Source organism: Melospiza melodia, chromosome 2 (genome assembly GCF_035770615.1).
Source record: "Melospiza melodia melodia isolate bMelMel2 chromosome 2, bMelMel2.pri, whole genome shotgun sequence".
NCBI classification, from domain to species: domain Eukaryota; kingdom Metazoa; phylum Chordata; class Aves; order Passeriformes; family Passerellidae; genus Melospiza; species Melospiza melodia.
The window spans coordinates 15744612-15759154 of record NC_086195.1 but is presented as its reverse complement, the minus strand read 5'-3'; the positions used below and the strand labels follow the sequence as shown (position 1 = coordinate 15759154).

The window sequence follows — 14543 nt, the reverse complement described above, 5'->3', positions numbered from 1 at the left end:
AAGGATTATTTGAGCCTATTTCTGATGTTCATTTGTCACTGGCTGGCTGAGCCATCCTCTGAGGGTTCTCTAGGCTGAGTCCAATGGCTGCACCCAAAATGAGACTCTGTGTCTGAGTGGTTGGGCCCAGCCTGTCAGAGGACCTGTAGTTGGAGAGACCCTTCTCTGGGTTTCTTCCATTCTGGGTGCTTTGGTTCAACTCTTGGGAGCATGCAATTGTTGAAAGAAAGACATGGAACTTTGGCAAAGCAGTTTTTGAACACCTGTGCTTTTCTCTAGGGCTCTGCTGCAGCCGCAGCAGCACTAGCACACCAGTTTTTTCCTCAGTTTCCTTGCTAAAGCCAGGGATCTTCAGGGCTCTTCAGAGGAGGTTTCTCTGTGCCTGCAATCAGGAACAAGTGCATGCCCATTTGATGAGTCATTTTAACCTCCAGTGACTAACCCATCCAACCTGCAGGAGGGAAGGAATTATAATAGTAATAACAGTTTGTGTTGCCACTGGAGGGTTTCAAAGTGCTTCCTAAGCAATTTTCCTTATCAGGGTTCCTCTGAGATATGACAAACATGCTACTCATATTTCATGGCCATTTCTGTCTATTACCTTTTTAAACTGCTTGTTGCTTTTTGTCGCTGAACTCACAGAAACCTGAAACCCACAGAATTCTGAAACTCTCCCGCAGAATCCCAGAATGGATCAGGTTGGAAGGGACTACAGTGGGGTCATCTGGTCCAATCTCCCTGCTCAAGCAGGGTCATCCCAGAGCACATGGCACAGAATTGTGTCCAGACAGCTCTGGAATATCTCCAGTGAGGGACACTCCACACCCTCTCTGGTCAATCTGTTCCAATGCTCATTCACTGCACAGGGAAGTTCTTCCCCATGGCCAGGTGGAACTTCCTGTGCATCAGTTTCTGCCTCTTGTCCTATTGCTCAGCACCACTGAGAAGAGCCTGGATCCATCCTCTTGACAACCCCCTTCAGACACTTACAGACCTTGATGAAGTCCCCTCTGTTGTCTTTCCTCCCAATTCCTGATTTTCCCTGGCTATAATCAATTATCATTTCCAGTCTGGAAAATAATATGGTGAATTGCACTGTAGTGAAAGCAAAACTGAATGCATAAAATACCCATCTGCTTTTTAACACAACAACCTGCCAGTTAAAAAAAAAAACATGAATGGTTGCAATGACTGCAAATTAATCAGTGTGAGGGAAGGCAAAGGAGCCAATTCCACCTGTTTAAACCCTTGGCACTGCTCAGGTACACCTCCAACAAAAAATGAGAGACAGTTTGAAGAGGCAGATATTGCTGTAGTATTACATTTTATTAATATTAATTGGGATATTTCTTCAGTCAGTTTTTCTCCTGGCTCTTCAGCTGTTTTCCCCAGTGCCTTGTGTACAGTAAGAATGTATACAGGAGAGTCCAATTGAAAAGTTATATTAATCATAAATAGATTCTTGATTGAATTAGGAGATGTAGTGGACCAAACTAAAGCTGCTTGGCTGAATGCTTGGGTTGTGTTTTTATTCTGTAAATGCAGAAATATGGCAAAAGGATTGTTCTTCCTGTCCAAAACCTACTTTTCTTGCTGTAGATTGAGTCAGTAACCACTGAGGATTGCACTGAGATCTGTCAGGAGGAGACTTGTCTACCCAGCCCCTTTCCCTCTGTATTTTAACAGCTAGTTTTCCTTGGTTGTATCTTTTATTAATTTTTATGAAAATTACCCCAATTGCAGAATGAGCACAAGAAATAACTTAGTGTGTGTGAGGAATCCAAAATTAGTGAATCTTGATTGGGATAAACACATGGTTACTGTTCCCTAACTCTTCCCCTGCCCACCAATCCCTAATAAATCAAATTCACAAAAGCAAAGTGAACAAATCAACCATCCACAGTGAAGTATAGTTTAAATAATGACTCAGCCAGATTACAGATACTTTATTTATATAACCATTGAGAAATAAATTTTACAGAAAGCACAAAAATAGTCTGACAGTTGAATTCTGTCTCAGACACTGTAAATGGTTCCTTTCATGGGAAGAAATTAAATAAAATGTGTACAGGTGTCCACACTATACAATCACATTCTTTTGTATATAAGATACATAAATATATTCACTTTCTTTATTACAGTTATAAAAAATCCCTACTGTTAATGATGCAATCTATGTGCACAGTGTTTGTATGAATATTTAATGTGTAAGCTGTAGATTTTGCTAAATGTAGGACATATTATCCCAATGGCAGAGAGCAGTTTCTTCTCCTGAGGGACCATCTACCCATAAATATCTGTAAAATGGCTCTTGTCATTTTTATGGCTTTCATGTTATAAAAAGCTGAAAAAGCAGACAGATAATAAGGAGCTATGGATGGCTAATTGATCTGACATTATTTCCCCAGTAGTATTTATCCCATGATGTCAGACTTCCAGAAAATGTGAGATGTTTTATACTACCTCAGTGATATACAGTTCAGCTGGATGAATTAAAAATTACTGATCCTGTTGGGTCATCACTTTTACCTGCATGGTAATGAAACTCTCATCCAAACCTTTTTTCAGAATTACCAAAAGGTATCTGATGTAAGTTTTTCAAAATTTCCTTAGTATGCTTTTTGGACAATGATTTATAAGAATGACAGAATTGCCTGTTAGAAACTAGACTTACATTAAATCTAAATATATTTTCCATGTCATATTAGCATTAGCATATTAGCATTCTGTGTACACTTAGCATATCTATTTTCTCTATCTGGAGTGTTCCTCTCCATGGTCTCCAAAAGTTTATTTTTGGTGCTTATTTTTCCTCTGTTTGACTGCCAGCCTGTCTATAAGTCTGTTTTTCATCATATTAGTGGTGTTAACTTGAGCAACAAGGTACCTAAAATTTAATGCCATTTTTTACAACAACTTGATGAGACGTGTAGAGTTGCTGTTGCCAACCTGGAGAGCAACATGCAGAGAATATTTGTCTGTTTTACTATTTCCTGGTTTTGCACTCTCAGACATTTTATCCCTTCTGCTAACACACACCAGACACTTCTATTACAGTTGCATTGTAGTGCTGGGATTTAGTTTCAGATGTTGCTTTAGGTTTTGAGGGCAGAGCTCAGTGGGACACTCTAAGCTGCACAGTTCCTACAGCAATTTCTCTGTACAGCTATAAATAGGATTAAGATGCATCTAATTTAGTTGTGCCTTCTAGTTTAGCTTGCTGCTTTGCAGAGGAGGAGTTAGGAGCTACAGGAAAGGTGAAGCAGCATAATTGAAGTCCACATCTGATTCCCTTCAGGTAGCTTGCCCAGCTCATTACTGACACACATTTGGAGCTGAGCTGGTGCTTTCTGCCAGTCTCAGGCCCCCACTACTGACACTGACACGTCTCATGTCAGAGCAGAGGGCTGCACTCCTCATTGCAGGAATACAGAAAAAAACCTGTGGAAGATGAATTTAAGTGACTGTCCTCAGCAGCACAAATATACAACTGACAAATACTGAGATATATAGGAACAACAGAAAAACAGTTTAAATCTAATCCTATGATTTGCCTTCTATGCCCCCATTGGATGAAACCCAAATTTGTCAGCTGATCAATCACCTGGGTATATTGGCAACAGAATCACTTTAACAGGGATTTGTAGCAAATTGCTAGCATTGAAATATTTTTATGATTGTATATCTATCTAGTTCTATTCATCACTGGATTATCAAAGATGAAATGCGGTAGAACAAGAGTGTCTAATACATCTTAGTTGGATTTTTCACTGAATTATTTTTAAAATATCCCAGCTACTAGAAAAGTACATAAAACTTTCTTAATAGCATCACATAGAGTTCAAATTTAAAAATTGACTGCAAGAAGATCTCTCTTCTTCTTAAAGCTATGCTGATCCTATTGTGAGACTCTGCAAAGCAATCAAACTGAGTTTATGTAAGTGTTCTCTTTTATGGGGAAAGCTCACCCGTGCTGGAAACAATAGCCAAGTATTCATTAACTTTAATGGAAACAGGATTTCCCTCTTACATTTTTATTTGGTTTTGGTTTTTTTTATGGACAAACTATTGAAATTATATGAATTGAGTTGGTCATATATACTACTGAATGGTCTATAAAAATAGACAGACACATACTTGCACACATAGTGTAAAAGTAATCACTGTCCCAAAGAAAATATTGTTCCATTACATTAGAAGCTGTGGATTCAATGAGAGGGTTCTCAATACATAAATTAATTCTTTAGAATGGACAGTCCCCAGTGATGTAGCATACATCCAAATGAAGCCTACAAGACTTTAGTGCAGCTTTGCAGGTCTCCCTATGCAATGCTTGGCTTTTTTCTTTGGGTACTCATTTACTTCCTGTGCTCTAGATTACATTCTCTTTTTTTCTGGAAGAAGAGAATTAGTTTTGCTGACTTCACTTAAACCCTTGTCATTGGATATTTCCCCTCCTAAAAAAAAGCACTACCACTTACAGACCACAAAAATATATTCACTCAGCAATTTTCCATGATGCTTCGATTTTAAAGTTAACAATAATATAATTTCACCTGAACAGAAGTAGATTTCCTGAATCACTATGCATGTATTCATTACTCATAGCAGGTAATGAAAATATTAAAGATATAGGTTTTGTGATGGAAAGCTGATTTTGATGAAAGGAACATCAGGACACAATCTCTTAAATAAAGGAAAATGGCACAAAACTATGAGGCTGACATGATATGCAAATAGAAATCCATGTGGTATATGTGGTAAAAAGATTGAATTGTTATATTTTAGGTCCATGATTCTTAAAGGATTCTGGGAGAATTCTCCTCTGAAGATGCAATTTTTCCAGCTCATTGCCATGTTTTTTTCAGATGGGTTTGCATGATTCCATCATCTTGGAGCAGAGCTCAGGGTGTGATGCTTTGGTTCCTGACTGCGTCATGCTGCATAATTGGGTGAAAATAGTTCACACATTTGCCATGACGCAGTCCAGCATCTGTAGCTGCACAACATTCCCCACTTTTGTACTTTGAGTTTAGTGGCTCCATAAACAAATCCATATGACTCATAATAAACTAATGCAATTCTTTTCCATAGCATATATCTTCAGCATGGCCCAGGTACAGACTGCTCCTCTGGCTACTCTCCTCGTGCAAATGGATTATGCACGCTCTGTGTAACCTGGCTTGTGGTTATTCAGGTCTTTTCTCTGTAGTTTTAGTTACCAGTTCCACCATGACCAGCAGAAGGGGATCTTTCGCCCAAGAAAAGTACATCAGTGGCAAATAATAAAACTCATATGTGCAAAATAGATATGAAATAGTTTCACCTCTACTTTTAAGGTGTATTATTTACTGCTGCACTGACAATTATCTCAATAATAGAAGAGGTATTTAATGTATTTTGTTTTCTCTTTTTATAAGGTCTAAGTGAGATTGCTCATTCTCAAGTTTACTGTGGCTCTGCTGCAGCTCGTTACTGTGATTGCTTTTCCTGGAAATTGCATCTTCTGAGTCTTTGCCTTAGAAAACCCTTTTTTCTGCACTAACTCCTCAGACTATGAGTGTACTTCTTGATTTAAGCTACAGTAGTGTTCACATGCTGAATTTTTCATCTGTATTTGGACTCTATAGAACAGTCATCAAAATACCAAGAAACTGAACTGATTTTTTTTAAAAAAAACTATTTTGAGTGTTTATCCTCTTAAATAAAAGAATGATTGCAATGCCTAGCATGGTCACAGTTTAAAATGTTGATGTCTAGCAATTCTCTTTTGAAGCTCTCCTACTGTATGTACAAAAACATCCCATTGTTCTTGGGCTTTTGAGAAATACAACTGCTGCTGTAGCCTGTTGTGAAATTAATTCTAGAAATTTGTTTCCTGTTCAAAGGCTGGGTGCTTAAGACAGCAGGGGATGTAATTAAAAACCCTTTAAAAAATTCATGGATATAATAAAGCTAACCAAGCCATTTCAGAAATATGGTTTGTGTAATTGAGAAATAATGAAGTGATGCTTGTGGAGGTCCATGCTGGCATCTGCTCTGAAGAGCAATAGAGCATTTGCAAAGCTTAGAAAGACACAGAAACAGGAGGATACTCAAAAGACAAAAATTATTAAGTCCATCTGATGATTTAATCAAAGTGCATTATGACTTGAAGGGGAGAGTAAGGAGAATGTTTCACCAGGCATGAAGGAATATAAAACTCACCCACACCCTTTCTTCTGAAAACAATAGCTCAACAGCTACAAGTGCTTGGCAAGTTAAGCCATGTAGGCAGTAGGAGGTACAGAGATTATGTAATTCTTCAACTATCTCCCATTTTCATTAAAATGGGTCAGCACAGCTTGTACATGGAGTCTACTACAGGCCATAGTTTCAATTTATCTGTAATTGCCTTGCCCTGCTATGCTCAGTACTGTGCTCCCACTGTTTTTTATAGACTTGGCTTCCCTGAAGAAAAAGATTGGAAGAGGTTTAATGGCTGTCAGGGTGGCTGAAAATAGTGCTAAAGAGTCAGATAAGAAATAGAAACTTCTTGTGAAGAACCAGCTGCTCCTGGACACATCCAAAGGAACTGCAGGCTGAGCAGATTGGTTTTTGGGAATGAGTGAATCATTAGTGAATGGTGGGGAGTGCTGATGTCTTGGTACAACTGCCTGCTTGGTTTTCCGAGGCCAGGAGAGCACAGATTATGGGGCTGGCATTTTGCCACGTTTCTATTTTCTCAGGATATGTAATTTTCTGTTCTTTTCAAAGTCAAATTTGAATAGAAGTAGAAGCTACCTTAAAGCCATATTGCCCCCTGCATTTATATTCTAGTATTGCTCTGAGCACAGCCATGAAATAAAACAGGATCAGGCTCATATTTTTTCTCTTCTTATCTCCCTTACTTTTTTATATTTCCCAAATAAGTGTTCACCTGTGAACCTCCCTAGGCTTACAAACCAACTTTTTTGTCAGCTGACTATTATACAAACCTCTTATGTAGCATTTATTTACTATGTATGAGGATTCCCTTAATGAAGTTATTTTCCTGTATTCTTTAAAGTCCTTTAAAAGTGTATCCATATGGCAGTTACTCCATTATCTGCCTCCTCCTGATTTTTTAAGAGGACTGGCCGTTAAAAATAGTTATCCTCCTGAGATTTCAACTAACTTCTCAATTGCTTACTGACCTTTACCTTTGATATAGACATAATTTTTCAAGGAAATATATTCTTCAAGAGTTTCATTTCTTCTGATTATGCCAGCTCTTTCAGAAATGAACAGCTGGTAAATCTGCTGAAGCAGACCTGTGTGGTGCCACATTAATGGAGTGCTTTCTTGGAGCAGAACAATGCATTATAGCTTTAGCCACAAAGTGCAATCTAAAAATAATTCTACTCTGCTCCAGACATATGTATGGATTGATTATTTTTCTCCTTTAGAGGTGATTCAAGCTATTAAAGTGTAGGATGAGTTCAAGAAAGGGAAATGTGATTAGACCAGGTGCATTATATCTTTATCAGCTTCCGGCTTTCTTGTAAGAATTGTTGGTTTTAGCTTTGAAATGAATCACTTATCGTTTGCATACTTAAGTAAGACTTTACTTTTGGCAAACAGTTAATGTTGAAGTTTTAATGCGGAGGAGTAGGAATGAAAAACATGATTGTCAGGTGACTTTGCTGAATTTTATTCAAGATGGAGCTGTGTTTAATGCTTAATGTTTAATGTTTATTTGTTCGTTGTCTTCGGCAATGAAAATAAAACAGAGTTCACTCATTCTGCATGACCTAATAAAATGTCTTTAGAAGGTGAAGCTTAATTCCATATCTTGTGCATGGCATGAACACACAAAGAAACAAAAAGAAGTGGGCAGTGTTCCTCCTGAGCTGCTGGACTTCACTGAAGACCAGCATATTCCTGGTAATCCATCAGGCTTTGGTGATGTTGAGGGGAGGACAGGGGGAATTGCAGGGTTCTGCTGTCCAGGGCTCTGACTCCCTTGCCAGTCAGTTTGTGAGGTGCCTCAGCCATACTCCCCTCTGCCCAACCTCTGCCTTCCTGCACACACTTTCTCTGCAGTGTGTTTTTTCCATAAAGGACATGCTGTTAAACTCCTCTTCTGTCCCCCTTTGTCAAAGCTTCTTAAATAACTGCTATTGCTTTGCCCTTGCCTCTTCCCAAGTACCCAATAATGCCAGTGTCTCAGCTGGACTTCTGTCAGGTCCTGGAGGCAAATGAAATTGTAATTACCTGCACGATCTGTGGAGCAAGAGAAACAGAAATCTGGCAAAACATTAACTGCATTTTTTTCTTAAATTCAAAGCAGAAGAATACTGCTACTTGCACAGTGAATACTCTGTAGTGGTGAATATTCTGTCACGTTGAAGAGCTCAAGAAGTATTTGTAGGGTGCTCTCAGGAACATGGTGTGACTGTTGGGGATGGTCCTGTGACTCTTGGGGATGGTCCTGTGCAGGGCTAGGTGTTGGAGTTGATGATCCTTGTGGGGCACTTCCAACTCAGCATGTTCTGGGATTCTGGGATTCTGTGAATACTGAATACACACAGTAGTTAAAAAATACAGTACAGACTATAATATAAGGGTTTTTAATGCTGCCCCACAATTTGAATCTTTAGTGTCTCTTAAATTCCTTCAAAGACAGTCTCAGTTGATAAAGGTGCAAAAGGTGGATAATAGCTTTTGGCAGATGGCTAGAGAGCATCTTAAATATTTTATATTGGAGGGTTTTTGAAAATGAACAAAACCTCAAATCACTTGCAACTTCATTAACATCAGTAACCAGAAAATAAAAAGAAGCTTGCATACGAATTGTCATCATTTGGTATTTCAAAGATGAGTTGGGCACTACAAAGGTGGCAATAAGGCTTCTTCAGGATTCTGGCAGTATGACTTAAAAATATTCTGTGGGTTTGAAGATTTTTCGATAACCACCAAAACTATAAACATGACTATACTATATTTAGGGATTGTGAAATAATTCTTCATGAGGGATAACAGGGTGGTAACAAACCAGGGAATCAAATGGATTTTTTCACCAACAGTGATTTGTTGTGGTGTGATATTAACTCCAATAGTTAATGGAGTTGGGATTCATGTTTGGGATAGACCCAGAGGCTATGTCTAAACCAGAGACCTGGAATCACTGACATACTTATGGGTTAGCAAAGTACTGCAGCCAGCTCCAGAGATACAAATTGCTGGCAGCACTGCCACCCTTTTCCTGCTTCCACAGAAAATGGGGCAGATGAAGCACAGTTTGTACAGCCCAGTGGTTAGATGCAGAGTGTGAATAAAACAGTATCATTCCCATGGATGTCTCTAACTCCTGTAGTTTCATGTAACTTCTGAGTTATACTCAGGGATTTAATACAAATATGTCTGATTTATGGTCCTGGCTGGAAATCAATGGAAGATGATCAGCAGAAGAAATGTCCATTACTATTGGCATAGCATTCATACAAGGAAGCTTCCTGTGCTACAGACCTAGTTTTCCATTTTGAAGAATGACAGAGGTGTTTGAGAAAGATGCTTCTGCATCAGTTGTAGTATTATTCAGAAAACAGAATTCAAAGGGAGAAAAAGACTCACCAGTTGTCATGTTTGTCACTAGAATGGGAGGTTATCCCAAAGGAGACTTGGCAACATGAGTTATTAACTCAGCTTCTCTGTTGGGGCTGTTTTTGAGAAAAGTTACAAGTGAAAAATTTGGCTCAACTTTTTATTTATAGATGAATGAGACTATTTTATCATGAAGTGCTGATAAAGCTGGAAACTACAATGGATACTTACAACCATATTAGGCATCACTATTTTCTTCTATAAGGAAGAGGAAGGAAATGATATTTTAATTTTCCCCCTGTTGTCTGGGATGGGGATTCTGAACTTCTGTATGTTTAAAGAAAGACTTTAACAGACTAAGAATTATTTTGCACAACTGGCAAACTGCACATGGTCACACCCCACATGTGGACATGCTTTAGGGAATTTCCTTTGCTCTATTAAATGCTAATTTCTGCATGTATGACAAATTTAAGGGGCCAGCGAGCAAGCTGAGGTATGTCTGTGAGTTTTATATTCCTGATCCTAGTTCTAATTGCAGATGAAATTTCCTGTGCATTTCTCCATGTTCTGAAGTCAAGTGCTTGCTTTCACTTTCTCTTATTGCTCATGATGTCACATTTTCAAGGAAATAATGACTAAATGAAGGACACCCATATTTCCAAGGAGATGAGACAGTATTTCACAGCAAGTAAAATTTGCATATATTTGTTTCTCTGTCTAATAAGAATACTTGTGCTTCATGAAGTGTTTTTCAGCAGGGTGAAAATGCAGAGTGAGTTCCCACTGTCCCGCCAGCATGGTGCCTCAGAAAGACAGGGCTGTATGAGGGGGACTGAGTCCACCACCATCCTTCATCTCACTTTGTTTTTCTGCTTGCCATTAAGCTCAGAGTTCAAGCTCATGGCTGGTGATGGTGCACTTGTTTCTCCTGCTGAGTGAACACGAGATGGTCTAAAAAAGGGGAATCTTTCAGCATAATGACATTATTAGGCAAGCTGATTTACTACTGGGGAAAGAGCCCATTGCAGCTTTTCTGATCATGTTTCAAGGTTTTGCCTCTTTTCTCTCCAGCCCTCCCAATAATAATGATGTAATATATTAAATTAAGTGGTAACAGTCTATGAAGCTGTGGTTATCATTAAGTATTTATGCTTCTGGAGTGTTGTAAACACACAGTGCCCTAATTAACAATAGGTAGTCTGCAATTATCCCATGGTAATTACCCTAATTTGAATTGGCTTATTATGGGAAATAGAATAGAATTTGTTTTCTGCTTGGTACTGAGAAATAGAGTTGGCAATTAAGTAAAAACAGCAGTTGCTTCATCCAACTTAAAAAAATTAAATTGCCCTCTTAGAGCCTGTCACAGTTTACACAATTGGAGCAATTTTACAAACAAAACCAATAATCCGATCCAGCTTCCAAAGAGTACATACTTTCATAACCTTGTCTCTCTGTCAGCATTGACTGATAGCTGTGCTGAACAGAGGTCCATAAAGAAGCCCAAAGGGCTATCCACAACACCCAGAGGCACACAGATCATTTGCTCTTGAAGCCATTAGAGGAGTTAAGGGAGCAGTGAGAAAGCACACGCTTTCTTTTGCTCTGGGAATAATTCAGCTGTAGACATGCAGAGCAGAGTCTCTTGTTTAAACATGATGAGCAACATTTCTGACCCCTCCTCTCCTCCCCTGGCCACTGGGAAACCTTGCAAGTGTAAGACAGGGAGATCCCAGGCTGTTTGCAAGAGAGCAGCCCTACTCTTGTGGAGCTGCCACAGGCAACTGGATCTCTCCAGCAGCCCAGGGAACTTGGCTCATTCCAAATGCTCATTCCCAGGCCTCTGCCAGCAAGAGAGTGAAACACTCATGTGCAGGACATGGCAGGTGTATCCAAATGCTCTTGGACACCATCCTGAACCAAAGAAGACACAGGATCTCTGGACTAGGCTGACTCCCCCTGGCCAAGGCCGAGGCCTGACGTGCTGCTCTGCTGTTGCTGCTTAGCTCAGTAAAGGTGCTGTTCCCCCCAAATCCCATCTCTACCCCTCCTTCCCCACCAGACAGCCCTGATTCCTTACACACCAATGTTGGGGTTCTGGGAATAGCAGGAAGTAGGAACAGCCTCACCTGGAACTGCTCCTGGCAGAAGAGGATCTGTAATTGCAGCATGAGGATTGAGGACAGAATACTGCCACTGTGAGGAATCTCCTGTTTCTAATTTTATTTTCCTATCTGTTCATTAATGTCATGAAAAATTAAAAAAGAAGTGTAGGGTGTTACAAAGTCCTGTCATACAAATGTATCTTCTAAGTCATAAATTAATGATTTGTTTTCTCCATCTGCTTTGCCTGATACAAACAGGAACAGTCTGCTTTTGCTGAGAGTGGAAATGCCTCTGTTGAAATGATCTTGTGGAAATAGGAAGATGCAAGAAGAAAATGTTCAAGTAGTCCGTAAAGCCTGCACACTGCTACAAACAGAAAGAAAGTTCACAAAAGAAAATAAGAGCTGGAGGATAGTGATTGATCTGTATCATATGCTGTCCTCATGTGGTACGTATGTATCTGTTTTCCACAATTAATGAATACCCACTTATTTTTTTTTTACTCTACTTTTAAAACATGACCCGCCTTTCTTTTTATTATGTCTGCGACTTTGTGTTTTTAGGACTTAGTTCCAGTCTTTCCAGGGTTGTTTTTATTTTTTTGCAACAATTGCATTAGCTGCCATCCCCAAAGAGGAGTTTTTCCAGCTATAAATGAGGTTAAATGTGAAAAGTAAGAAAAGGAAGATGCTGAAGATGTGCCTGTGTTACTACAGCACTTCGAAAAGGTAATATAAGCTAAAGCTTTGGAGGCAGTGAACAATGGCTTCAGTCAGAGTAAAGAAGGTAAGTACTGTACTTCTAGTTAAATGATTTTTTTTCATCGCAGGAAATAAGCAAAAAAAATTTCTAAATTGCTTTTCTCTGTTTTCCAAATATCTTGAAGTTGGAGACTAGCAAAACTTGTGTAGATGTTAGCTATTTGCCTGTGGTTATGCCTGGGACAAGGAGGTATTGCACAGGGAAGTTGTTGGTGAAGTTTTCTGCATTTGCATGGTAAATTTCAGAAGATCTTAGGGACAGAAGATGGGGAAATATGTTGGTCTCATTGAGAGAATCAGCCCTGAGCTGTACTATGGTCTTTGCTTCTTCTCCAGCCTCTAACCAGGCTATGTTGTGATTTTGTGGGGCTAAGGCAAGTGGAGGTATAATAGAGACAAGTGAGATTACTGAAAACAGTATTTTTGCTTGTTAGCTCCAATCAGGCTCTCAGGAGGAAGATAACTGAGGCATCACCTAACTGGAGAAAGAGCCAGAAAGGGCAAATCTCTTTGCAAGGACAATTTATGGAGTACATTGAAAAATGATGGCTGTCTTTCACAGAAATATTATAAAAATTGTATTAAAAAGTATGCACAAGCATGTCAATTTTACCTTTTAATTTCTCTCTCTTAGCTCATCCACATGTTCCCACCTCTTGTATTTTCCTTTGTGCAGAGCATCTTCATTTCAACAGTGTCTGTGAAACTCTTCTTTCACTCCCAAGCATTTCCAGCAGAACCCAGCACAGTGTGACTCACATGTGATATCCAGCTCAGCCCTGCCAAGGGATGGGGACCCTGGCCAGGCTGCTTTGTTACCAAGGATGGCTGCAAAGTTATCACTCAAATCACCCCCCCCCCCTCCTCCTCTGTTGCCTGAGATGTTCATGTTTCTATGGAAGAGCCAATTCCCTTAGTCCCTATTTTCAGGTTTGTGCTAGCAGCCCCTAAGAATTCACATTGAAGATGGAGGGAAAAGGACATCAGTCAAGGTGAAGGTCTGCATAGGCAAACCAGAGTTTTGGCATTAAATGGAGTTCATTGGCCAGTACTACCATAGGGACTGCAGACATGGATTTTTTGAGCAGTGCAGATTGTCACAAGAGTCCTAAATATGATCCTTTTTCTATTTGCTTATTTTTGAAGTACCTCAAATTTTTTAGCTGAAGCAAGGATCAGTTGCATTTTATGAACTTGTTCCCCTTCAGTGTTGAATCTTGTATACAGAGGAATGAAATGGCAGAGGGACACCAAGCACAGTATCTGGAAAGACTGCTTGAAAACCTCTACAAACCAGAATGAGCTTTAGGTGAAGTGTCTAAGTGAATGTAGCCTTCTTCAGGATTGCAAAGGGCATTGCCATCCAGAAATTTTGGCCTCACTTGTCTGCAAGCTAATTCTGATTCTAGAAGGGCCCTGGCCCTCACAGCACGACTCCGCCTTGGTTCACCATCCTTCATAAGCAGCAGGAGTTTTATTTGCATTAATTGTCTGCTTGCTCCCCTGGCAATACCCTTCTCAATCATTCAGTGTAAGGGCATTTTTACAGGATACTGCATTGTGCTGTACAAATATAACCTTTAAATTTAATGCCATTTTAAAAAATAAATTTAACTGCTTAATAATTGCCAAAATGACATTTAGCTTTTGCTTTTTGTTTTGAAATATAAATACTTGTTTCAATTCCATACTCCAGTAAGAAATACACTATTTTTAATAGGCTCAAACACACCATTAAACTATTTTACATGTTACCACAGTATCCCCATTTTTCTTTAAGTTATTCATTTGTTCCAGCACTCCTTCCTTTGGCAAGAAACTCACTTGCATAAGCTGTTGGATCAGCTTTTGACTGATTTTGAACTCAGTGATTTTTTGCTTCAGCAGAAAGAAGAGCTGAGTAAAAGAGGTTTTAGTTTAGAAATATTTTTTCTCCACCAGGAATTTGGGTGTCCATTAACTCCAGCAAGAATGGAGACTCTTAGCACTTGGCAGAATGGGCTTGTCACCTTATCCAGGTTCCAAGGATCTGTGCTGCTGCAGTCTCATTCCCACTGTCCTCTGTTTCTCATCCTGTGCTTTTCTGACTTTTTTCTTTAAGTGAAGGCA

General features: G+C 39.3%; 1 long non-coding RNA gene across 4 annotated transcripts in view; it reads left to right on the top strand.

Moving 5' to 3' along the window:
* The window catches only part of LOC134433886 (uncharacterized), a 47375-nt gene extending 33181 nt beyond the window's left edge, over positions 1–14194 (top strand). For 3 of the 4 annotated variants that reach the window (XR_010031754.1, XR_010031757.1, XR_010031756.1), the window contains 3 exons: positions 11931–12121; positions 12237–12459; positions 12869–14194. This is a non-coding gene — a long non-coding RNA (uncharacterized LOC134433886). The remainder of the gene's footprint in view (positions 1–11930; positions 12122–12236; positions 12460–12868) is intronic. The other variant, XR_010031755.1, reaches the window with a different exon arrangement.
* The last annotated feature ends 349 nt before the right edge of the window (positions 14195–14543 follow it).